The 25,241-nt window shown below is 41.1% G+C and overlaps 1 protein-coding gene and 1 pseudogene across 1 annotated transcript in view; both read right to left on the bottom strand.

The window, feature by feature from the left end:
* Positions 1–25,241, bottom strand: part of TACR1 (tachykinin receptor 1) — a 140,612-nt gene that overhangs the window by 31,536 nt on the left and 83,835 nt on the right. The window lies entirely within an intron of this gene.
* Positions 13,890–14,016, bottom strand: LOC119864037 (annotated as a pseudogene).

Raw genomic sequence — 25,241 nt, 5'->3', positions numbered from 1 at the left:
GTTAAACACAGAGTGATTTCAGAACTGGTCTGTGGCAAGTTCATTCTGACAGTTTTGTGTTGTTTGGGTTGAGGCGAGGACAAATGGAGAAAGAGGAACAGTTACTGGTGTTAGACTTTTTGATCAAAGTTGCTTCTTTTGGTACAGGAACTGGGAACATGTATCCCCCAAGGAATCTGAGGGCATAGCCCAAAGCTACGCATGTCAAGCTGAGACATTTATGTGAAGCCTCTTGTTTTATCTCAAAACTTCATGCAAATTTTATATTCTACTCCATGATACATTTTTGTATCAGTTAAAATAAAGTTTTAAATTATTTATCACTGAGTAAAACTGCCTCTCGTAAGATTCATCATGCCAATTTTAGAAAGTGTGAATTATTCTCAGGCCAAGCACAGCACTTGGCACACGGTGGACATCCAACAAATATTTGCTGAATGACTAAATGAACAAACCACACTGGGGAGTCTCATGTCCCTAGTCAGTGTCACTATATTCCCAGAAGGATTTAGGCCAAGTTTGGGCAGCTAAGAATTATATTGCTATTTCAATTGTCCACATGTGAGGGAAAGGGCCCAGTTGGAGTGTTGGAAACATAGGAGAAGGACAGAGATGAGAGATCCTTCAAAGGAAAAATAAGTAGGACCAACACACTGACTGCAAAAGGAAGCTAAAAAAAAAAAAAAAAAAAAAAAAGGAAGGTAATCAGAAATGGAGAAGTTTCAAAAGGGAGGGGATGTTTAATTCAACTTTGTCGTTTGAGTTTGTGATGACCAAGGTGGATTCAGATACTCTTGGGACATCTTTTTCAGGCAGAAGGAATCATCAATTCAATATGCTACAGGTGGAGTTATTGTCTTTGTAAAGTATAAAATATGAAAATCTTCAATCTGATAGAAGAAACCATCACTATCTAGACTCATCCTGTCCAATATTGAGGTCTCTGGCCACATGGGACCAGTTGGAATTGAGCTATGCTGTAACGTGTAAAATACACACTGGATTTTGAGGCGTACATACACATACATACATATACCCACATTCAAAGAATGTAAAATAGCCCATCAATAATTTTTATATTGATTCTATGTTGAAATGGTAATACTATGGATACATTAGGTTTGATAAGATACACTATTAAAATTAATGTCACCTGTTTGTTTTCTTTTTTTAAGATTTTATTTATTTATTCATGAGAGACAGAGAAAGAGAGAGACAGAGACATAGGCAGAGGGAGAAGCAGGCTCCATGCAGGGAGCCCAACGTGGGACTCGATCCCGAGTCTCCAGGATCAGGCCCTGGGCTGAAGGCAGGCGCTAAAACGCTGAGCCACCAAGGCTGCCCTGTTTGTTTTACTTTAAAAATTATGGCCACTAGAAAATTTTAAAGGACATATGTGTCTTCCATTTAATGTTCACATCATATTTCTATTGGGCAGTGCTGGTCTGGATGGATGAAATAAGACAACTTGGTCATAGATCCAGGAAAAGAGATCCCAGTAGCTCTTCCCGAAGGACTACCAAGGACAAGCCTTTGCAAACCTCCCTCTGCAAAACAATGTTTATCTCTCTGGTGTATTTGGAAGACACTGTTAATAGATGGTTGCAGAGAATGATCATCATTTACCACACACATGTGATAGGGTTTACTGTTGAGAAAAGCCACAGAAGTGTAAATTTGAATCAAAACAAAAAAACCTTTGCCTAAAGAAGCCCCATCAGTCCCAACCAACTTCAAGCAGAAGTGTGTGATTAAACTTGCTTTTGTGTGAGTTATCACTTCCCCAGCTGTATCTCTAGGTTGTCACGGATTCGTCCACCTCTTGCCATTTTAAACAGTAAATAATTGGAACTTCTGCTCATCTCCTTGCGATTCCTTATCTTCCCTGCTGAGACTTGGTTCTTTAACTAGTCTCATCTCCCTTGAGGATATTACTTAAACATCTGTCATAATTCTAGCAGGTTCAGGATTCAACTTGCCTAGTAGTTATTTATGGTACTTTCATGTAGCAGAGCATGGAGGTACATAGAGACCTATAAGGAACTTGATGCCCAGTGGCAGGCACTCAGGAATGGCTTTTCGGATCCTTCTGAGGGAAACAATTCTGTGGTGGAATGAGCTTCTCTCATCTGGAGTTCTGCCTTGCATGGGTCCTTGCTTCTCTGCCTTGTAGTTTGGTCCTGTGGTGCGTGACTGTAATCTACTTCTTTGGTGACAGGTGGGTAAAAACCCAAACTCTCAATGTGGCCAGCAGTGGTTTGTCTGACATACTCCTTGCTGTAGCCACATCTCAGGCCATTCTTCCCACACACCACTCCAGTCACCCTGGCTGGCACTACTTCTTGTCCCTGTCCTACTGCTTCCAGCCTTAGGGCCTGTCCTTAAAGAGCCCCTGGCTTGGAATGAAGCTCTCTTCCCTCTCTCTTCAGGCACTACCTCCTTCCCAAAACAGCCCCTCTGGGCATCTTTCTGGAAACCTTCAGTATTTTTATTTGCTCTCATGGAGGCCTGGGGTTGTCTTTTAAAATGCTCATCACAGTAGATGATCTATGGCTTATGTGGTTATGTGATTCTTTCATGTCTTTGCCACTGGATTTTAAGTACCTGGAGGAAGGGGATAATCTTTGTTTTGTTCACTGTTGTATCTTCAGGGTAGAGACTTAATATATATTTGTTGAATGAATTTATAAACATGTTTGTTCTGTTCTTCCCACAGACTGCCTGGAACAGCCCTGGTGGAAGTACTGACCATGAGGAGGGGATGCAGCAGTAGAGGGGCTGGGCGGGGGAAGGGTGGGGGTGGCGGTTGGAAGGACACCTGTCCCTTCCTTCTTCCTCAGGTGGAAAGGCCCGTGCTTTAGACTTAGTTGTCATGTGTGGCCAAATGGTGGGGTAGCTGGGTCAGTTCCAAGCAGGCACATGGAAAAGGTATGATGTATGGTGTAACCTCCATCCCCCAAACCTCCAATCACTACCTCCTTCTTTCAATCCCTTGGTTGGAACTACTTCTCTTCACTCCCTGGGATTTCCTTCTCTTTGCATTTCAAATATTCTCCCTTTTCCCTGTAGCTTTTCTGCTCCAGCTGCTTTCAGCTTTTTCCTTCCCTTTCCATATGCTGCCCCCATCTTCCTGCTAGTCTGGCAGTTTCCCAAAGAGAGCATCAAGCTCTAAGGGCAAGTGGAAGCAATTTTCCTTCTGATTATAGTGGTTTCTAGTTTTAATATACCCACAAAAGGCAGCATGGCTCAGGGATCTATCCTGAAGGTTCACCACATGGTCCTCTCTTTGGCCCAGCACACAGGCTTGGGGACCTGGTACCGAGTCTCAGATGAGGCAACTGGTTAGAGCTCTTCATGGCCCAGAGATCACATCTGCGACCACTTTACATAGCAGGTACATCATGGCTTGCCTTTTGCATAGAAGCAAGATTTTTTCATGTGCTAGTTCTCCCTTCAAAGATATATCAGGAATCAGATCACTTCTCACTATTTCCAAAGGCAGCACCATGGTCCAAGCCACTGCCATTTTTGTCCGGAACGATTGCCACAATCTCCTTGCTTCTGCTCTTGAGTCCCTCGTTCAGCACTGCATTCTGCATCATCTTATCGAAATGTGATTCAACCATGCCATTTCTCTGCTAAGATCCTCCAACAGAGGTAAATATAGTCATTTGAAACAATGTGGATGGGTCATGAGGACATTGTGAAATAAATCAGACAGAGACAAAACTGTATGATCTTACTTATATGTGGAATCTAAACAAACTGAACTCACAGAAACAGACTATAGACCAGTGATTGCCAGAGGCGGGGTACTGGGAATAGGGGAAATGAATGAAGGTGACCAAAATATACAAGCTTTCTGTTATAAGATAAATTAGTCCTGGGGATGTTATGTTTAGCATTTTGACTATAGGTGACATAGATAATAATACTGTTTTGTATATGTTTTGCATATGTGAAAGTTGCTAAGAGAGTAGATCTTAAATGTTCTCACTACAAGAAGAAAAATTTGTAACTGTGAGGCAATAGTATTAATTAAACTTACTGTGGTGGTGATCATTTGGCAATATAAGCATAACATACATCAAACCACTTTATGTTGTACATCTTAAACTAATACAATGTTACATGTTAATTGTATCTCAATAAAACTGGGAGAAAAGCAGATCCTTCAATGGATTACTCACTCAGAGTGAAGGTGAAGTCCATGCAATTGCTCCCTCTAGCCTTGCCTCTTACTAGTCTCCTATTGTTCATTCTACTCCAGCAACACTGACTTCCTTCTGGACTGTGCCAAAGTGGTCCTGCCTCTGCACTATGCACTTGCTGTGTCCTCTGCCTGGAATGCCAGCTCTTCAGTGTGCACACAGCTTATTCTTACCTCTTCCAGGAGACTCTGCTCAGATGTGATCATTTCAATGTGTGGACCCTGGGTCTTTGCCTTAACCATTTATTCGTCTCCCTTCGTCTTACCTTTCTGAAAATAAACAGGCACATCACTGAGGTTATGGTGAAACACTGGCTGGTTCAGAGATGCCTTTAGAAAATCTGTGCTTGCTTGAGGGCATCTGAGGATTTATAAGAGACCATAGACCCTAGGGCAATGGTTTCCAACTTCAAAACATAAATTGAACCCTTTTATCAAATGAAATCATATGTAGAAGATCTCACTTTGGCAAGTTTTAGAGAAATGAGTTGTATGACCACATGAACACATTGCTAGGAGCAGAGGTTGTTACTGTCTTAGCTGACAGATTAAGAAAAAGAGGTTAAATTCTTAATGTAGGAGTTAGAAGCAGTGAGGGGAGACAGGATATAGGCTTTGTCACTACTACTCCAACCACCCTTTCCCCCAACCACAGTACATAAGAAATACATTTCTGCCTGACTTCAGATGAACTCACCAAATATGGCAGCTCATCACCACCATCACTTCCATCAAATCTTTACCAGTACCATTCAGCTAATTGCCTCTATTGCATCATTTTATCCATAAGGACAGTGAGGGACTCATCATATGCATTTGCTAAAACAAATATATTCTCCACCTCCTTCAGTTCTGCCCAAAGTTCACCTCTCAATGGTACAGCCACTCTACTGCAAAATGGGCCCTTTCTTTCCTTTCCCCTGAACCCCCATTCCACCCATTCCACTCTGCTCTGTTTTTCCCATAGCATTTGTCACCTCTAACGTGTTTTAAAATCCACTTATTTATTGTTATTATTATTATTTTGTTGTTTGCCTCTGCTGGAATGTAATCTTATCATGGATTGAAATGTGAACTCATCTGTCCGCATTCCACTCTCCCTTCAAGTTCCAATCAAGGGCCAACTGTCTTTCCTGGCTCTGGTTTACACCGACTCTGCCTCCTCCTGAGTTCTCACACATTTCAGTGTTAGGTTAGAATAACTTCCTGGAATCTTCCATTTCTTTTGTGCTTGGAGGTGGGAAAATAATTTCCCACTGGGCTTCTACTCCTAACTCTGCCATAACTCAATGGCGACCTTAGGAAATTATCCAGCGACTCTGAACCTCAGTCTCTCCATTTTATAAGAAGGATCTGAATTACATGATATTCCAGTCCTCAGATTTCACCTTGTAAGAGATCATGAACAATTTGATAGGAGGATCCATGAACAACAACAACAATAATGATAACAGTTTTTGTTCACAAATGTCTGCTGTACCCATTTCCAATCCTCTCAATGATCTGATAAAGGAACTACTACTATACTCACTTTACAGATGAGGAAAGTAATACTCAGAACTTAAAAAAAAAAACAAAACAACCAAACTTGTTGAAGTGATTAATGAGACAGGGTATGGAGTCTTTCTTGAGTCTGTCTAATTTCTAAGCCTCTGTCCATGTCCTACTTCTACATAGTCTTTTGTCATATATTTCTTTTATATTATTTTTATTACATGATTGAAAGACCTGGGCACAATAAATGGTCTGCGGTGAACTCTGTGTTGTATTCCAAAACTCAAGGAGAAGAATCTATTTGCATTTTCTTGCTTGGTTGTGACACATGACTGCTGCAAGGGCTGGGCTGTACCCTCTAGGGATTCCTTGATGCTGGCAGTTGGGCGGAAGGCAGCCACATGGGAAAGAAGTCATTCTTCCACTCATTAATGTGTTCAACTGTGGACAGGTTACATAAGTTCTATAAGCCTCAATTTATAAATTATTTTCACCTATTAAATAAGGACAATAGCATCTACCTCCAAGGATTATTAGAAGAAATTTGAAGAAGGAGAGGAGCGTAGCATCAGTGTATAGTGTTTTAAATTTTTTTTTAAATTGTGGTAAAATATATACAGATGATATTTATCATCTTAACCATTTTTAAGCCCACAGTTCAGTGGTAATAAATACATTCATTTTGTTATGCAACCACCACCATCATCTACCTCCAGAACTCTTCTGATCTTGCAAAACCAAAACTCTATATGGGGTGTCTGTTCTTGTTCCATTTCAACCTAGGTGCACAACTTAACAGACTTTCCAGTTCTCTCAAAAGAACACACACACACACACACACACACACACACACACACGGAGGTGAAGACCTCCCTGATGATCTTACAAAGTGGCAGAAGAGTGTTTAAATCACACACACTGTAGCAAACCACTACATTCTACATTACCTTTCTCCAAGCCTCACTGGTTCCTGTCTCTTCCTTCCCTCCTCCAATTTCAGAAACTACCCCCCAACCTTTGGTCATGCAGGATGTAATACCACCAGCTTTAATCTCCAAACTCATGTTTCCAGCTCATCATGGTGCCCAGAAAACAAGGCTCCTGCCAGTTTACAGGAGTCACTCTCTGTGGACAGTTGGGGTTATAAATAAAAAAGATTATTATCCTTATACATTACCGTTATTATCTTCATCATCAAAAACTTTTGTTGGTTACTTGGAAGAATGATGCAGAAAGAGAGAGGTGCTAGAAAATGGACCGTTCAATCAATTTAATCAACTCAAAGAGAGTTACAGATCAACAGATCAAGCGAATCCAATGCTGGATAAAGTAGCTCTGGGACTCAGCCTCCTAAGTGCAGAAAAATTGAACCAACTACATCCAGCAACTGAGGCTCCTCTATCACTACACATGGTTGGGTATGGCCTGGAGACCCACAGCCCCACCCAATTCCCATACCTATCCCATCTGTAATAGCTCCTGGGTGGGAGTCAGGAAGGTCTTCAAAGACCATTTAGAACTAGCAGGGAGGATCAGAGCCTTCCTCCCTGGGCTGACACATGGGGTTCTCCATTACCTAGTTCTCTATTACCTGGTTACCTCCTCCCTATCTGACTGTCTGCCAGAAACTACCATGTCAGTATGATTACCTCTGTCTGGCAGGTTCCTTCCAAGAATTAAGTGGAAATCAAATTTATCTGGAAGAGGTAACATGAAAGCTATCTGCAGTTGCTGAGGAACAGAGAAATGGAATTAAAGCTATCAAAATAAGAAAATTCCTGATCAGGAGTCTTCAATTAGTCCTTGTCATCTACAGGTCAAGTTATTTTTTTGGGTAGTAAGCAAAATTTGTTTCTAATACCTTAGTAAGCAATAAATCACACCACTGATGGGTTGCATGCAACAGAAGGCAGATGGTATATCTGGACATGGGGTCCTTTAAAGTGCAAAGGAGAGGACAGGAGAAAGGGTGAATGTGTTACAGGTTCATATTTTCAATTTATAAAAACCTGGGAATGTTTAATTCTGACTTTCTTCTTCCTCTCACATTATCTCCATTTCCTCCTGTGTGATTGTCCACAAAGTAGAAAAAGGATTTACCTGAATATTGAAGATTTTCATTTTCCATCTTTGCACAGTATCTATGCAGCATAGATCTCACAGATTTTAGGAGTTAGACATTAGGCAATGGAAGGGACCAGAAGGTTTGTCAGTGACAGTGGTAAGCTTTGCTCTCGTAGCTAGATTTTCTCCGTCATTAAACTTGGAGCAGAATGAATCTGATCTACTCTTAATCCCCCTGTGGAATTCTCAACAAACTCAAGAAGGAGGTGGTTAAGGGCACTGACAAAGGGTTATGGGGCAGCCATTGGAGATGAAAGGCCTCAGTGTCTGGGAAGAATAGACAAGAGTCATGCAGCATTCAGTCTGCCCATCTGTAGCACTTGCAGAATCTGTCTCTGCCTTGCATTTGGTAGGGCGGTAATTCTTTGTGCAGTTATGGCTGCCACGTTTTCTGACAGCAGCATACTATACAGGCTGTTTGAGCAGAGAGCTTACTGAAAAGTGGGGAGTCAGATAACTTCACAGATGAGGTGATATCTGATCTGAGTTTTGAGAGAGGATAGGGTTTGAATAAACAGGGAGGGAGGGAGTTTCATGGGGGAAGAAAACAGGGACTGAGATTTAGGCATTGGAATGAGTGGATCAGTTTTGCAGAAATGGAGGCCCATGAGGTCTGTTGGATAGACTCGCTCTGGTCACACTGGGAGAGGCTTGAATGCTTAGGCAAAAAAGTTGGGCTCCTTCTTAGGGCAGGGCTTCTGAGTCGGAGCAATTGGTGCTCATCCAATATCTGTGTGATCCCCTTCATGTTGACCTCCCTTGTAGTCAGTCACTTGGGGCCCTGTGAGTGAGGTCTGGCAAACAGGAACATGAGCAGAAGTGACACACCACTTCCACTCAGTGCAACTCACCCATCTCCCTCTTCTTTGGTGCCTTTGGAAATGCTCCAGTGATGCAGCTACAAGACAAGAACCCAGGACCCAGAACCCAGTATTGTAGGGAGGACCCAGGACATATGCTGTCTATGAGAAATACTATTTTATGATAAGGTCCTCAAGTTTGGGGTTAATTTGTTAGGGCAGCTACCTTAACAGCTTCTAAGGTTTGGAGTCAAGCAGAATTGGGAGTTAGGGGTGGGTGGAAGCGTATGTATAAGGTTACATCCTCTTTATTTGTGAAGCTTTCTGTCACATGCAATCATAGTACAGTACTCTTCTAGGCTCTGGGGAGAGCAGTTGCTTATAAAATCTGTGAATGCCTCTCATTTTCAGTAGGCACCATCCCTTTCCCTGTGCTGCTCTTTGAACACCTTGGAGCAGCAGGGCTGACATGGAGAGTGAGATGGCTTGAAAGGATGGACATGTGATACTCCAGTTGAAGTTGGGTATTAGGAAGCAAGACCCTTTAGTTCTCTCCAAACATCAGCTAGCCAATGGAGCCTCTTCAGAACTCCTGATGCATCTCAGAATCCAGATTGAAAATACCTTGGTAGCATGAAAGTGCACAGGAATTGGATTTAGAAGATCTCAATTTGACTCCTGGCTCCACCAGTTCCTAACTGAGCAAATATGGGTAAATTTCTTAATCTCTCTGGGTTGTGTTCTTCATGTGAAGTCCCATTTTAGCACATCTCTTTCAAAACTGCTTCTTCCATCAACAACCATCTCTTATCTTACAATATTTCTGTCCTCTCAGTTAGATAATGTGTTCAGGTCTTGTATCCTAAAAAAATTTCCTTACCCTATTGCCTGGTAAGACTGTCTTTTCTTCTCTCCTTTACCACACATACTTCTGAAAGAATAGCCCAAGTTCTCCACTTCTACTCCCACGCTCACTTGGTTTGGGATGAATGGAAGTAGATATTTTCTGACCACAATTAAAGAACACCTGGGGGGCTCAGTGGTTGAGCATCTGACTTTGGCTCAGGTTGTGATCCTGGGATTTGGGGATTGAATCTCCCATCAGGCTCTCCACAGGGAGCCTGCTTCTCCCTCTACCTATGTCTCTGCCTCTCAAGAATAGATAAATAAAATCTTAAAAAAAAAGAGCCAGCTAACTTTTCATGGGTGTGATGAATGTGGGCAAGAAAGGGAGGTGGTATCAGGATCTTTTGTTCTGAGTTAAGTACACAATATCAACAATAAGAAAAGCTTCATTACCAGAGAACTAGATGAAATAACTCAGTAACTTGTCTTTGATCTTTTCACATTTTGGGTTTTCAGCAACACTACTGCTTCACTGATTTTTTTTTTTATTGTAGGTTATGAAACTATGTCTGTTATTTGAAGTGTATGAGTATATGAGTATTTGGAGACTTGAAACAAATGTCCCTTCACCTAACAAATAGCACATTCAGTATAGGAGCTAACCTAGATCCTTTAAAATAAATGACAAAACCATGGAACTCAACATGGGAAAAAGCAATGACAATGATAGATCATTACACGAGAGCAACCACTGGCACTGGCACGAGCAGGCAACCACTGTCTATGCCCTGGGGGACCACCTGCAATGGAGGCAGCCATTATTTACCCACTAAATCTCACATTCATTCCCCTCAGAATAAATGATGGGCAAGGATCCTTCTGCTTCTAATTGCCACTTCCAGACCACTCCCCACTCTGTCCTCCAGCCACAAACCTCTCTTGCTCATTGCTGTCACCCTCCAACTCTAGGTCACCCTTTCCTCATCACTGAGGACTTTGGCTCTGGCTGGAAGTTTTCTCCTCCATCCGGCCTCTGTCTTATCCTAGTGACTTTTTTTTTTCTCCTGAAAAAAGCTAGCTAGCACTCTGGCATCTCAGCTCTCAGACTCCTCATCTGTCTCTTAATTTCATTTATCTGTTTCCTGGTCATACCTGGACTATGCACCACTTTTGAGATGTGGCTTTTAAATATCCCCTCCACACATACCTTGTCCATCCTCCTGGATCACTTGCCAAAGTACCTTCACTGTCACAGTTCTGTCTCAATGGGAACTCAAATCAACTGAGCCTATCACTTTCTTCTATCCATCTCTTCAGGTTTTACTTCCCTCCTTGTCCATCAATATAATCACTCCTTTGTAGCTGCCATCAATTCCCTTACCCTTTCCACTCTGTGTTATATTCACTGGATAACATCTCAGTCCTAGATGAACCCAACCACTCATATTCTTGTTTGTTGCTGCTCCAGAAGCTGAACACTAGAAGAAGTTAGCAGAACCAAATTGACTTGATTTTCAATTCTCAAGTCCCTTTCATTCCATGATTCCATGACCCTACACCCCTGGTTCTTTCCCTTCCTGCTGGTCATTGATTCACCATCCCCTTGCCTGAGTCCTCCTATTCTACTGACTTTCTTTGACTTTTGTCCAGACCTTCTTCTCTGATTATCTCTCCCCAGATGAATCATCTGTCCCAAAGGTTGTAGATTCATCTATGAGCTCATGGGTCACATTTTTATGTCTCTAACTCAGATCTCACTCATGAGCTGGACTCATATGTTCACCAGAATGCAGGTCATAAAGTGCCTCATAACCACCTCTTGCTTCAGCTTTCTGGTTCCAGCATTTATTCTCCACCATTGTCAGGGTAAAGTTTAAACTTCTTAGTGGGTCTATGTGATTTCTAGCCTGCTATTTCTTCACTTATTCCCCATCCTGCCCCACCCACTACAACATGCAGGCACACACACCACACACACACACCACCACTGTACACCACACACACACACACACACTCAAATACACTGAATTTCTCCAGAGAGGTAGGATGATACATAGTAGCTAATAAGTGGGCTCCACAGCTAGAATTCCTTGGTTCAAATTCTAGTTATGCTACTCACTACCTGGCAAATCTTGGATATTTTACCTACCTTATTGAGCTGCTGTGAGGATGAAATGAGAGGAGGCATATAAAGTTCTTGGCAGAGTGCCCAGAACACCATAGATGCTTAATGGATGTTAGCAATTATCATTTTTAAAACTCAATTTCTTAGGCATAACATATGATCTCTCTTTTATGGTATGCTATTGCCTGGACCTGGAATTCTTTCTTCCACTAAACCCTGCATACTCCCATTCCCACTCATTCCCACTGCAAGCCATCTAACTCAAACTCAACCTCAAACTGCAGGACTCAGCCCATTACCTACTTGGTCTGTTGGACATTTCATGATTACAGGTTAAAGACACCCTTCTTTGTGGTGTTCTGGCACTGTAGACTTTTTATCCTGTAATACCTACCATCCACCACTGTATTTACATGAGGTATATATCCTTTACCTCTCTGATTGCCCAGTAGTCTCTAAGAGCATGGAGGGTGGGGAGTGTCTTGGCCACTGCTATATTTCCAGAATAGTACCTGCCATAAAGTAAGTGTTCATAAATATTTGCTAAGTGAATGAATGAAATGATAAACCATACTGAGCAACCGTAGCTCTCCTCTTTTAAGAAGAATAAATAAAAAAAGAACATTTATGGGAAATATGAAGTAATTTTGTGATTCAGAGATGCAACCCCCCCCAAGTCACTAAACATCCTTAGAGGCATGAATAAGTATTCCTTGAAATAGACATCTATAAGAAAAAAGAACACTGGTGAGAGAGCTAATTTATATACTCAGAAATAATGAGATGCTGTCTTTAAGAAACAAAAGGAAACTTCCATTAAATGAGTTCCAACATCTCTATCCAGCCAACCATGATGAAAATCATGGTTGCTGAATTAAAAAAAAAGAACAAGTAAATAGCATATTGGACAGGCAGAAAATTAAATTAGGCAGAGGACAACTTGACTATGCTCTGAGAATAACTTAGAAAAAGGAAAACAAGGTAAAGGAAAGGTATGCCATATAATAGGAATAGAGGTGAGATTATAAGTCTTCCCTGCAATGATGGTATAAGATCTATTATATTCGTAATAATAATTAAATAAAACAACTTAAGAGTTAGTGAGCATCTGCATTTATTGGATGAATATTATGTACCAGACACTGTGCTAAAGACTTTACATGCACTATGTCATCTAATCCTCCAATAACTCATGATGTAGGTATTATTATTATTATCTCCAATTTTCAGATGACAGAAATGAGGCTCAGAAGCATGGGTAAGCAATTTTCCCTAAAGTCACATAGCTGGTGAATGGCAGTCTTACTGTGGATTACTTTGGGAGTGAGCTCTTAACCCATGTTGGGTAAATCATCGTCTTAATTCTAGAAATTTATGGAAATAAATGCCAGGCTCTGTTCAGTAACTGAAAGTAAAGACATGAACATATTTTCTGCCATATCGTTATATGTCATAGTCTTTGTTTTTTTTTTTTTATGAGAAAGGAAGAAAGAGAGGGGAACAGCTCCATATATCTTGGACTTAAAAAAAATAAAATAAAAACTTTTCTAAATACCGACTAGGTCAAGGAAAAAAGATCCAATGGTAGATTATTTAAAAAATAAAGAGTATGATACAACTATGTATCAGTGCTACTGGAATGGAGACAAAGTGGATCTATGGGGCAGATAGTTTTACTATTTGAAAAATGAAAATATGTGGACTAAGTATCAGAAATTCAGAAAATGTACATTTATATAAACTTTAAAAAGCAGGAGGAAAATCGAACTCCAATAAAAACATATACAAAAAAAAAGCGGGAAGAAGGAAATAAAAATAAAAACAAAAGTTAATAAATGAAAGCAAAATGGATAAACAATCTCTTTTGGTAAGAATTTTGGAATGAAAATAAAGGAAGTAGAAATAAAAATTTTAAGATGGCGTATAATTATATATTATTAAATTGAAAGTCACTATGAATAGATTTTTTCCATAAAAATATAGGTTAACTAATTTAAAAGCAAAAATCCTCAAAGTAGCAGTGATGGAATTAATGTACTATAGAATCCTCCCATAAAGAACTCCAGAGCTAGCTGATTTTATGGGTGAGTTCCTTTGCTAATTCCAATGCTGTCTCAGAAAACAAGTATAGTTTTCAAAAGCTATCCCTAACATGGGTACCAAGACCTAAGATTTATCTAAGAGACAGGAATAGAATTACAATGATTTATATTCTTAGGGTACATTAAAAAATACTTTTCTCAACACATGCTGATATAGTTTGATAAAAATCTTCAACAAACTAGGAATAAAAGGGTAGTTCTTAAAATAATAAAATGTATGAATATTGAGAAAGAATCTTCTCAACTAAATTCCCAATTTTAAACTGATAAGAACAGATACTACACTTGATCTTAGCCAAAAGGCCGAGAAGCGATAAATTCCCAATTTTAAACCTAATTGTGAAACCAATAACTCACACCTTATTTAATAGTAAAGTTTTGGAGGCATTCTCAGAAAAATAAGAAAGTTAACAAAGTCCTTGTTATTTAATGCTGTAAAAATTCTGGTCATTACAATACAACACGAAGCAGAAATAAGAGATGTAGCCACTAGAAAGCTGGAGGAAAAAAATTATTTACCCATAATAAGTTTGCACTCTTAGAAAAAAAAAATCCGCTTAAACACCATTAGAATCAGTAAAGATGAAAGATGAGCATATAAAAACAAATGACTCTGCTATGCTTCCAGTTGAAAAATATAAAGGGAATCATTACAAAATTTGAATGTAATACTCTAGTTTAAGCCCAATGTAGGTAAGTATTTCTCCTTCTGGAAAACTCATTAAAATTGTCAAAGAAATGGAAAAAACCTATTTCAGCTGTGGAAATTAGTGCAGGGTGTCACCCACTGGACAGGGCAGAGTTTTTCAGGTTGCTGAACACCTGAGACCCGACAGAGGGAGGGTGCAGCCAGATGGAGGAAGAATGACCCACTTGGGAAAACAAGTGTCAGGAAGCTGCCCCAGTGCAGAAGACTGCAAGGTGATGCTAGAGAGGGCTTGAAGGGATGGGTAAGGCTATATCTTGAAACTGCTTTCAGTTCTAGAATGCACAGTAGGCCTCAGGGTAAGAAACTGCCATCTCAGGGGCCAGTGTCCCACTTCCCAAAGGCTTTAACAGTTGGGGACATGAACTCTGAATGACTAGAGAAGGGGGACAGAGCTCTGAGGATCTCTGGGCTGTCCCTTACAATGAAGAGGGAGAAGGGAAGAGGAAAATTATAGCAAACCTATGCTTCTTTCCCTTTCATTTGTCATTGAAAGAGTCAGGAGGGATCCATATAATTCCAAATCCATTTTAATTCCCCACACTGGGCTACATTTTCTAAGGATGATTAAAAAGAGAAAATTATTTGCTATTTGATACAACCAACAATGGGAACTAACCTGGGAGGGAAGAAAATATTTCTTTGTGAAATATCTTGCTTCAGGAACAGTTAGAAACTTGAGGTACCAGTATCTTCTGTTTTATGAAAGACCTTTTATGAAAACAAGTACATCAGTACTTGTTTCAGTAACTGGAAGAAATTTGAAGAGGATGTTCACTTTTATGAAAAAAGGCAAAAAGCAAAATAGCTTCCAGTGCTTGTTTTGCAGTGAGCTGGTATGCAGCAGCACCCACTCTGAGCAGCAAGAGCAGGTGTACCAATCTGCTTCCCTAGGAACTACATTCAGCAGCTCAGCATTAAGTCTCCATAGCTTAGAAATTTGTCTGTGAGCATGTGTGCTGTATCTCAATCTATTTTGTGCATCAGTTGGGAAGATGTGTCCTAAGCTATCGGAAAAGTCTAGGAGAAGTTATTTTGGGGTCTGGAGATGCTCAAAAAGTTTCCATGTAAATTAATGGTAATTGCTTCTTTGCTTTATGCCATTTCAGTTTACAAAGGATTTCATAGAAATGCTCTACTTTTGGGTAGCAGGGGAAACCATAATCCCTTATTTTTCAAACAAGATTTCTGAGGCTGTTGCACCTGTGAAAAGGGCAGGAAATACTTCTTTCAAAGGAAAACATGATTATAGAATTACAAATGCAAAATCTGAGGAAGGTGGCCAAGTAGGAGGATCCTAAGCTCATCTCACTGATACAATTAGATATCACTCACATTAGTGTAAATAAACCAGAAAATTACAAGAAGACTGGCAGGACATACTTTCGATGGCTAACTGCAGAGAAGAGGCCATATCAAAGAGGGTGGGGAGGGCAGAGATGTGGTTGGGAGCCAAATGACCTGCAGGACTGTCTGCAGGAGGGAGGAAGGCTATAGACATGAAGAGGGTAGAGGAGAAGACTCCCATACCAGGCACCCCGGCACAGGAGACCCACACTGGGAAGACAAATTCCCATAACATTTGATGTTGAAACCAGAGGGGCTGATTGATTTTGTGAATTCTTACAATCAGCAAGGCTCAACACCTGGAACTTTAAAAATCACTGGGCTTGGCTCTGAAAGAGCCAAGAAGGTGATAGGAAACTGAATCCTCACCCTTAGAGACAGCACAACAAAGAGCCCTATGGAGATACAAGCATAGGAGCAGCAGTTTGAAAAACACGTGGGATATATGGGAGAGAGATTTGTTTATTAACTTCAGAGTGTGTGCATTGGGAGACGTCTCTAAGAACAAAGAACCTAGTGGGCACCATTTCCCTCCCCTGCTCCTTACCCCAGAATAGGTACACAGACACCTGCAGGAACCAGCACAGTGTCAACACTCTCTACCTAGCTTGCTAATAATGTACCCTGCTCCCTCCAATATGCCCTTGGCCAGAGCCCATCCAATATGGTGCCGCAAGCCTGGTAGTGTGCAAGCAGTCCTGACAGGGGCTAGCAAACTCCAAAGTGACTCCTGACCCAGGGAGAGGGGGAGATGACCATACACACCCAGTCCAACTGTAGCCTTAGTAGTGGGCTGGGCTAGATGTCTGGTACAACTGCATGCCCCCCCCCCCCCCCCAACAAAAGCTTCTCAGGGTACAACACAGGAAAAGCATGCTGCAGGTCAGTGCTACTCCACCTCTGGCAAATGCCTGGTCTGACTCAAAGCCCAAGGTGACCTCAGACTGGCCTACCAACAACATAGGGACCAAACTCTGCCCACAATAGACAAAGAGAGCCATTGCAGATGACTGGACTGAAGGCAAAAGCAGCTCAGCTGCAATGGTGGGGCACATGAAACCCACATGGGAGACAGGGTCTCCTGAAGGGCCTGAAGGGCCAGGTTCTAGTGAACAGGGACATTGCACTGCAGAGCACTCCTGGTCCTCTTCTTCATAAAGAAGGTCTTTTCTCTCAAGAGCAGAAGATGTAGCTGGCCTCCCTAACACATAGAAACAGACACAGAGAGACAAAATAAGCAGGGGAGGAGGGGCAAGATGGCAGAAGAGTAGGGTCCCCAAGTCACCTGTCCCCACCAAATTACCTAGAAAACCTTCAAATCATCCTGAAAATCTATGAATTCGGCCTGAGATTTAAAGAGAGAACAGCTGGAATGCTACAGTGAGAAGAGTTCCCGCTTCTATCAAGGTAGGAAGACGGGGGAAAAGAAATAAAGAAACAAAAGGCCTCCAAGGGGGAGGGGCCCCGCGAGGGGCCGGGCTGAGGCCAGGGCAAGAGTCCCCAGGACAGGAGAGCCCCGTCCCGGAGGAGCAGGAGCTGCACTGACCTTCCCGGGCGGAAAGGGGCTCGCAGGGAGTTGGAGCAGGACCCAGGAGGGCGGGGATGCCCTCGGGCTCCCTGGGACACTAACTGACACCTGCGCCCCGGGACAGTGCGCCGAGCTCCCTAAGGGCTGCAGCGCGCACTGCGGGACCCGGAGCAGCTCGGGGGGGCTCGGGCTGCGGCTCCGCGGAGGGGGCTGCGGGGCGGGAGCGCGAATCCAACAGCACAGGCCCCAGAGCACAGGGCGCCGGGACACAGCCCAGGATCCGGCCTCCCTTGGGACAGGCAGAGGCCGGGAGGGCCCAGGACAGCAAGGACGCTCCTGCCCCCAGCTGAGCAGATCAGCGGCCCCGCCCCGGAGCCTCCAGGCCCTGCAGACGGAGAGCTCCGGAGCTACTGCGGGGACTGACTCCAGGGCTCCAGAGCTGGCCCCGCCACTGCGGTTGTTCTTCCTGGGGCCTCACGGGGTAAACAACCCCCACTGAGCCCTGCACCAGGCAGGGGCACAGCAGCTCCCCCAAGTGCTAACACCTGAAAATCAGCACAACAGGCCCCTCCCCCAGAAGACCAGCTAGACGGACAAGATCCAGGGGAAGTCAAGGGACTTAAAGTATAAAGAATCAGAAGATACTCCCCCGTGGTTTTTTTTTTTGTTGTTGTTGTTGTTGCTGTTTTTTTTTTCTTTTGATTTGTTTCCTTCCCCACCCTTTTTTTCCTTTCTTTTTCTTTCTCTTTTTTCTTTTTTTCTTCCTTTTTCTCTTTTTTCTTTTTCTCTTTTCTTTCCTTCTTTCTCTCCTCTCTTTTTCTCCTTTTCTCAGTACAACTTGCTTTTGGCCACTCTGCACTGAGCAAAATGACTAGAAGGAAAACTTCACCTCAAAAGAAAGAATCAGAAACAGTCCTCTCTCCCACAGAGTTACAAAATCTGGATTACAATTCAGTGTCAGAAAGCCAATTCAGAAGCACTATTATATAGCTACTGGTGGCTCTAGAAAAAAGCATAAAGGACTCAAGAGACTTCATGACTGCAGAATTTAGAGCTAATCAGGCAGAAATTAAAAATCAATTGAATGAGATGCAATCCATACTAGAAGTCCCAACGATGAGGGTTAACGAATGGAAGAACGAGTGAGTGACATAGAAGACAAGTTGATGGCAAAGAGGGAAACTGAGGAAAAAAGAGACAAACAATTAAAAGACCATGAAGATAGATTAAGGGAAATAAACGACAGCCTGAGGAAGAAAAACCTATGTTTAATTGGGGATCCTGAGGGTGCTGAAAGGGACAGAGGTCCAGAATATGTATTTGAACAAATCCTAGGTGAAAACTTTCCTAATCTTGGAAGGGAAACAGGCATTCAGATCCAGGAAATAGAGAGATCCCCCATAAAATGAATAAAAACCGTTCAACATCTCGACATTTAATAGTGAAGCTTGAGAATTCCAAAGATAAAGAGAAGATCCTTAAAGCAGCAAGAGACAAGAAATCCCTGACTTTTATGGGGAGGAGTATTAGGGTAACAGCAGACCTCTCCACAGAGACCTGGCAGGCCAGAAAGGGCTGGCAGGATATATGCAGGGTCCTAAATGAGAAGAACATGCAACCAAGGATACTTTATCCAGCAAGGCTCTCATTCAAAATGGAAGGAGAGATAAAGAGCTTCCAAGACAGGCAGCAACTGAAAGAATATGGACCACCAAACCAGCTCTGCAAGAAATTTTAAGGGGGACTCTTAAAATTCCCCTTTAAGAAGAAGTTCAGTGGAACAATCCACAAAAACAAGGACTGAATAGATATCATGGTGACACTAAACTCATATCTCTCAATAGTAACTCTGAACGTGAACGGGCTTAATGACCCCATCAAAAGGCGCAGGGTTTCAGACTGGATAAAAAAGCAGGACCCATCTATTTGCTGTCTACAAGAGACTCATTTTAGACAGAAAGACACATACAGCCTGAAAATAAAAGGTTAGAGAACCATTTACCATTCGAATGGTCCTCAAAAGAAAGCAGGGGTAGCCATCCTTATATCAGATAAACTAAAATTTACCCCGAAGACTGTAGTGAGAGATGAAGAGGGACACTATATCATACTTAAAGGATCTATCCAACAAGAGGACTTAGCAATCCTCAATATATATGTCCCGAATGTGGGAGCTGCCAAATATATAAATCAATTAATAACCAAAGTGAAGAAATACTTAGATAATAATACACTTATACTTGGTGACTTCAATCTAGCTCTTTCTATACTAGATAGGTCATCTAAGCACAACGTCTCCAAAGAAACGAGAGCTTTAAATGATACACTGGACCAGATGGATTTCACAGATATCTACAGAACTTTACATCCAAACTCAGCTGAATACACATTCTTCTCAAGTGCACATGGAACTTTCTCCAGAATAGACGAATAGACCACATACTGGGTCACAAATCGGGTCTGAACCGATACCAAAAGATTGGGATTGTCCCCTGCATATTCTCAGACAATAATGCCTTGAAATTAGAACTAAATCACAACAAGAAGTTTGGAAGGACCTCAAACACGTGGAGGTTAAGGACCATCCTGCTAAAAGATGAAAGGGTCAACTAGGAAATTAAGGAAGAATTAAAAAGATTCATGGAAACTAATGAGAATGAAGATACAACCGTTCAAAATCTTTGGGACGCAGCAAAAGCAGTCCTAAGGGGGAAATACATCGCAATACAAGCATCCATTCAAAAACTAGAAAGAACTCAAATACAAAAGCTAACCTTACACATAAAGGAGCTAGAGAAAAAACAGCAAATAGATCCTACACCCAGCAGAAGAAGAGAGTTAATAAAGATTCGAGCAGAACTCAACAAAATCAAGACCAGAAGAACTGTGGAACAGATCAACAGAACCAGGAGTTGGTTCTTTGAAAGAATTAATAAGATAGATAAACCATTAGCCAGCCTTATTAAAAAGAAGAGAGAGAAGACTCAAATTAATAAAATCATGAATGAGAAAGGAGACATCACTACCAACACCAAGGAAATACAAACGATTTTAAAAGCATATTATGAACAGCTATACGCCAATAAATTAGGCAATCTAGAAGAAATGGACGCTTTCCTGGAAAGCCACAAACTACCAAAACTGGAACAGGAAGAAATAGAAAACCTGAACAGGCCAATAACCAGGGAGGAAATTGAAGCAGTCATCAAAAACCACCCAAGACACAAAAGTCCAGAGCCAGATGGCTTTCCAGGGGAATTCTATCAAATGTTTAAAGAAGAAACGATACCTATTCTACTAAAGCTGTTTGGAAAGATAGAAAGAGATGGCGTACTTCCAAATTAGTTCTTTGAGGCCAGCATCACCTTAATTCCAAAACCAGACAAAGACCCCACCAAAAAGGAGAATTATAGACCAATATCCCTGATGAACATGGATGCAAAAATTCTCAACAAGATACTGGCCAATAGGGTCCAACAGTACATTAAGAAAATTATTCACCATGACCAAGTAGGATCGATCCCCGGGACACAAGGCTGGTTCAACACCCGTAAAACAATCAATGTGATTCATCATATCAGCAAGAGAAAAACCAAGAACCATATGATCCTCTCATTAGATGCAGAGAAAGCATTTGACAAAATACAGCATCCATTCCTGATCAAAACTCTTGAGAGTGTAGGGATACAGGGAACATTCCTCAACCTCTTAAAAGCCATCTACGAAAGCCCACAGCAAATATCATACTCAATGGGGAAACACTGGGAGCCTCTCCCCTAAGATCAGGAATAAGAGAGGGATGTCCACTCTCACCACTGCTATTCAACATAGTATTGGAAGTCCTAGCCTCAGCAATCAGACAACAAAAAGACATTAAAGGCATTCAAATTGGCAAAGAAATCAAACTCTCCCTCTTCGCCGATGACATGATACTCTACATAGAAAACCCAAAAGTCTCCACCCCAAGATTGCTAGAACTCATACAGCAATTTGGTAGAGTGGCAGGATACAAAATCAATACCCAGAAATCAGTGGCATTTCTATACACTAACAATGAGACTGAAGAAAGAGAAATTAAGGAGTCAATCCCATTTACAATTGCACCCAAAAGCATAAGATACCTAGGAATAAACCTAACCAAAGAGGTAAAGGATCTATACCCTAAAAACTATAGAACACTTCTGAAAGAAATTGAGGAAGACACAAAGAGATGGAAAAATATTCCATGCTCATGGATTGGCAGAATTAATATTGTGAAAATGTCAATGTTACCCAGGGCAATATACACATTTAACGCAATCCCTATCAAAATACCATGGACTTTCTTCAGAGAGTTGGAACAAATTATTTTAAGATTTGTGTGGAATCAGAAAAGACCCCGAATAGCCAGGGGAATTTTAAAAATGAAAACCATATCTGAGGGCATCACAATGCCAGATTTCAGGTTGTACTACAAAGCTGTGGTCATCAAGACAGTGTGGTACTGGCACAAAAACAGACACATAGATCAATGGAACAGAATAGAGAACCCAGAAGTGGACCCTCAACTTTATGGTCAACTAATATTCAATAAAGGAGGAAAGACTATCCATTGGAAGAAAGACAGTCTCTTCAATAAATGGTGCTGGGAAAATTGGACATCCACATGCAGAAGAATGAAACTAGACCACTCTCTTTCACCATACACAAAGATAAACTCAAAATGGATGAAAGATCTAAATGTGAGACAAGATTCCATCAAAATCCTAGAGGAGAACACAGGCAACACCCTTTTTGAACTCGGCCACAGTAACTTCTTGCAAGATACATCCACGAAGGCAAAAGAAACAAAAGCAAAAATGAACTATTGGGACTTCATCAAGATAAGAAGCTTTTGCACAGCAAAGGATACAGTCAACAAAACTAAAAGACAACCTACAGAATGGGAGAAGATATTTGCAAATGACATATCAGATAAAGGGCTAGTTTCCAAGATCTATAAAGAACTTCTTAAACTCAACACCAAAGAAACAAACTATCCAACCATGAAATGGGCAAAAGACATGAAGAGAAATCTCACAGAGGAAGACATAGACATGGCCAACATGCACATGAGAAACTGCTCTGCATCACTTGCCATCAGGGAAATACAAATCAAAACCACAATGAGATACCACCTCACACCAGTGAGAATGAGAAAAATTAACAAGGCAGGAAACCACAAATGTTGGAGAGGATGTGGAGAAAAGGGAACCCTCTTGCACTGTTGGTGGGAATGTGAACTGGTGCAGCCACTCTGGAAAACTGTGTGGAGGTTCCTCAAAGAGTTAAAAATAGGCCTGTCCTACGACCCAGCAATGGCACTGTTGGGGATTTACCCCAAAGATACAGATGCAATGAAACGCCAGGACACCTGCACCCCGATGTTTCTAGCAGCAATGTCCACAATAGCCAAACTGTGGAAGGAGCCTCGGTGTCCATCGAAAGATGAGTGGATAAAGAAGATGTGGTTTATGTATATAATGGAATATTACATTAGAAATGACAAATACCCACCATTTGCTTCGACGTGGATGGAACTGGAGGGTATTATGCTGAGTGAAGTAAGTCAATCAGAGAAGGACAAACATTATATGTTCTCATTCATTTGGGGAATATAAATAATAGTGAAAGGGAATAGAAGGGAAGGGAGAAGAAGTGTGTGGGAAATATCAGAAAGGGAGACAGAACATAAAGACTCCTAACTCTGGGAAACGAACTAGGGGTGGTGGAAGGGGAGGAAGGCGGGGGGTGGGGGTGAATGGGTGACGGCACTGAGGGGGGCACTTGATGGATGAGCACTGGGTGTTATTTTGTAAGTTGGCAAATTGAACACCAATAAAAAATAAATTAAAAAAATAAGGAGACACAGGAATATACCCAAATGAAAGAAAGAACAAGACAAAATCATAGCAAGGGACCTATGTGCAGTGGAGATAAGTGATATGCTTGATGGAGAATTTAAAGTAATACTCATAAAGATATTCACTGGATTTGAAAAAGAGAGAGGAGGACCTCAGTGATGCCCTTAATTAAGATATAGAAAACATAAAAAAGAACCAATCAGAGATGATAAACTCAGTAACTGAAATTAAAAGTACACTAGACAGACTAGAGAATGCAGTAGAATGGATCAGTGACTGGGAGAATAGAGTCATGGAAAACAAGCTGATCAGAATAAGAAAAAAATTATAATAAAAAATGAAAATAGACCGAGGGAACTCAGTGATACAACCAAACATAATAACACTAGCATTATAGGTATCCCACAGGAGTGGAGAGAAAAGGGGGCAGAAAATAACAGTTGAAAACATCCGAAATCTGAGGAAGGAAACAGAAATCCAGATCCAGGAGGCACAGAGATCCACCAACAAAATTAACACAAGGAGGTCCACATCAAGACACATAGTAATTAAAGTGGCAAAAAGGAATGATAAAGAATTGTAAAAGTATCAAGATAAAAGAAAAGAGTTACATACAAGGGAAACCCCATAAGGCTATCGGCTGATGTTTCAGCAGAAACTTTACAGGCCAGAAGAAAGTGGCATGATATACTCAAAGAGAAAAACCCTGCAACCCAAAATACTTTATCCAGCAAAGGTATCCTTCAGTATATAAGAAGAGATAGTTTCCAGACAAACAAAAATTAAGGGAATTTATGACTCCTAAACCAGCCTTACAAAAAATATTAAAGGGGACTCTTTGAGTGGAAAGGAAAGACTATAGTAGGAGTGAGAAAAGTAGGAAGCACAAAAACAGTAAGATTATGCAAGTCCATAAAAACCAGTCAAAGGATTCACACACAAAAAAAGATAAAAATTATGACACCATATACCTAACATGTGGGGGAGGAGTAAGAATAGGTTAAAACTTATGTGACTTTCAACTTAATGTAACCTAGTATATGCATAAGATGTTATATACAAACCTAATGGTAACCACAAATAAAAATCAGTGATATATGCAAAAAATAAAGAGAAAGGAATCCAAGTATACCACTAATGAGAGCAAGAGAAGAAAGAACAGAGAAGAACTACAAAAACAACAATAAAAAAGTAACAAAATGGCAATAAGAACACACTTACCAAGAGTTACTTTGAATGTAAATGGACTAAATATTCCAATCAAAAGACATAGGGTGATGGAATAGGTAGGAATGCAAGACCCATCTTGCTACCTACAAGAGACTCATTTAAAACCTAAACACAGGGGATCCCTGGGTGGCTCAGCAGTTTAGCGCCTGCCTTTGGCCCGGGGCGTGATCCTGGAGTCCGGGGATGAGTCCCACATCAGGCTCCCGGCATGGAGCCTGCTTCTCCCTCCTCCTGTGTCTCTGCCTCTCTCTGTCTCTCTGTCTCTGTCTCTCTCTCTGTCTGTCTATCATAAATAGATAAAATAAATAAATCTTAAAAAAAAACCTAAACACACATGCAGATTGAAAATGAAGGGATGGAAAAGCTTTTATTATGCAAATGGAAGTGAAAAGAAAGCCTAGGTACTAATGTTTATATTGAATGAAATAGATTTTAAAACAAAAACTTTAACAAGAGACAAAAAAAGGACACTATACAATTGTAAAGGGAATAATTCAACAAGAAGATATAAAAGTTATAAACACTTAGGAACCCAATATGGGAGCACCCAAATACAAAGAGCAGCTAATAACAAACATAAAGGAAGTAATTGACAATAATACAATAACAGTCTTTAACACTCAACTTACATCAAGGAATAGATAATCCAAACATAAAATCATCAAGGGAACAGTGCCTTTAAATGACATATTGCACCAGTTGGATCTAACATATATATTCAGAACATTCCATCTGAAACAGCAGAATACACATTCTGTTCAAGTGCACATGGAATATTCTCCAGAATAGATCACATATTAGGCTACAAAACAAGTGTTAACAAATTTAAAAAGACTGAAGTCACACC

This window comes from Canis lupus, chromosome 17 (genome assembly GCF_011100685.1).
Source record: "Canis lupus familiaris isolate Mischka breed German Shepherd chromosome 17, alternate assembly UU_Cfam_GSD_1.0, whole genome shotgun sequence".
NCBI lineage: Eukaryota > Metazoa > Chordata > Mammalia > Carnivora > Canidae > Canis > Canis lupus.
The sequence above is the reverse complement of the archived record's forward strand: the minus strand, read 5'-3'. Positions and strand labels throughout refer to the sequence as shown.